Here is a 2,624-nt window from a genome sequence, read left to right as displayed (position 1 = left end):
TTTCTTTCTTTCTTTCTTTCTTTCTTTCTTTCTTTCTTTCTTTCTTTTCTTTCTTTCTTTCTTTCTCTTCTTTCTTTCTTTCTTTCTTTCTTTCTTTTCTTTCTTTCTTTCTTTCTTTCTTTCTTCTTTCTTTCTTTCTTCTTTCTTTCTCCCTCTCTCCTTTTTTCTTTTTCTCTTTTCGTTTTTCATTATACTCATTCAGGGAACATTTACGCAGCCAGGTGGGTTTTCCTCCCTTCAAAGTAGCCACTACTTAAATCTGCCAGAATGGAAGTTCCGTGAGGGCAGGGACCTTGTTAGTCTTGTTTGCTATTCACCTCTAGCCTACCGTCTTGCACATGCAATGGTTAGATCCTTCTTAGTGTGTATAATCACTTCTCCGAGAGGAAAGGTCTTCAGGGCTTCATCTTTGACAGTGAGAATCCACCTCCCAATGCTGGGACAAGTAGTTGTTGGGTGGAAAAAAAATGTACATACAAACATCATTCTATTTATTCCGACAAGGCAGATGTTGACACCCTAAGGTGATGCCCCATAGTCACCCTGTGGTCTTGTGCCCCCGCCCCCCACCAGAACAATGGCACACACCCCCAAGATGTGCCATGCTCCTCTTTGAGAAACAACGATTTTGGGGCTGACCAGGCTGGATCATGGTTGGGCCAGAATATGGGAGCCGTGGGCTAGGGACAATAGGGAAAGGAGGGAGTTTTTCAGATGAGGGAGAAGAGCTGTGAGATGCTGGGTGGAGGACGCATTCCCTGTGTGGAGGGTTTTGAAGTCACCAAAGGGTCATTTCCGCACAACATGGGACAGTTTCACACACCCCACTCCTACTAGGTCAGATCACGTGGAGCTGGGGAAAACCTTCTCCTCTTCAGGTGGACGTGACAGGCGAGGTCTGACGGCAGGAGAACACTCTGCCACAAATGAGGAAGGGTCAGGATCCATAGACTCTAGGATGGAAGCTACTAGAAGGGTGCTGGGAAGAAGGTAGAACTCAGATTGTTTGCTGTTTAATAAAATTGCAATGATAGACGCCCAATAAATGCGGCAGAGTGAACATATGTTTACGTTCACTCCCTCCCTAAACCCTACTAAAATAACAATGAAAGCATAAAAATAGAGGCATAAATCCACACTGGGCATGAGTAAGAGGAAATGACATCACACGAGAGATCTCAATAAAATTTTCGAAGCTGGGAAGTAAAAGAACTAGGGACAGATAACTCATCAGATGGGAGACAGCCAGGGCCCCTATACAGGCAAGGGGGTGGTGGTGGACACGGGAGATGAAATGAGGCAAACTCTTCCTCACTACAGAACCCCAAAAAGAGTCGGGAACTGGAAGCTGAGGAGTGAGGTGGTGCTGAGCAGGGCAGACCCGTCTGGGAATGCATGGTATCCTTGCTGTGGTGGATCACCCAGACCCTGCCAAGAGCCCATTTCCCCAGCCCCGGGGAATGTTGTTGGCTGACAGCTCTCAGCCCAAGTTCCTCACCAAGACTTGCTCACAACCAGAGAGAGCACCTTGCCCCAGGTCATATCCCGTCCCTGGGGGAAGCCCCCATCCACTGTCTGGTCAATGCAGGGGTTAAAAGGCCCAACTGTCTTACTGAAATGGGAAGACTCTGAAGGACCATCCTAGTCTCAGAGTTGCTACAGGATCGGCTGAGGTCTTTGTTGCAATGGTACTAGCTCACCCCCTCCCTCTGCCGAGAGCACTCCCTTCATTTCTCCCAGGTGTTGATCCCCAGAGCATTCCCAAACAAACCCAAATACAAATCTCCGTCTCAGAGTCTATTGCCTGGAGAGCCCAACCTCAGAGAGTCAGTGCCAGGAGTGGTCCCAGGGAGCAGACTCTAAGATGGGCTTGTGGAGCCGGATTTGCCCACAGCTGGCTGGCTGGCTGGCCATGAGGACTCCAGCGCTGGTGTGATGGAGCGTGGATGACTCCCAGCATGCTGTCTTGGGGGACTCGTGAAAACGTTCACGAATGGTACGCTGGAATGGGATACTGGTGCAAGGTAGTACTCTGGTGGGGACAATATTCAAGACATTTGAGAAGTTCTAGGGAAGTAGCAATTATAGAGACTATCAAGTTCAATGGCTACTGCTAAGGGCAATCAGGTGCACTGGAGAAAGAAAGAAAAGGCGGAGGGTGATTCATCACCAACGAAAGGCTAAGTCTGGAAGTCAGCGAGCGCAATCAGCAGCACATAAAAAGACTTCAACTCTTACAGCTGGAGGGCCAGAAGAGGTGAGGACCAGATCCAGGATACAATCATAAGAATAGCAGAGCTCTTGAGGAGACTGAATTCTTGGACTCAGAAAGTCGGTCATGCCAAAGTCAGGGCCATGACCGGGGAAGAGTGGGACCCTGAGAACTGGATGTGGCCATCCAGGTTGATGCACTCCAAAGTCTTCCATCTCCAGATCCCTCTGGACCCTCTGGGCCCACAGAAGTTGTGCTCTTTTTGCTGTTAAAAAGACAGCAATCCTGTCTTGCTTGAAGATGGTACAAAGGCCTCTCCCTGGGAGGCAATGCAAAACTTTCTCCAGACCTACTCCCACCACCCCTGCTGATCCCCAGGCCTTTCATGACACCTCTGTTGGGGGCAGGGGGA

This window comes from Neomonachus schauinslandi, chromosome 9 (assembly GCF_002201575.2).
Source record: "Neomonachus schauinslandi chromosome 9, ASM220157v2, whole genome shotgun sequence".
Taxonomy (NCBI): Eukaryota; Metazoa; Chordata; class Mammalia; order Carnivora; family Phocidae; genus Neomonachus; species Neomonachus schauinslandi.
Note: the sequence above shows the minus strand (reverse complement) of the source record.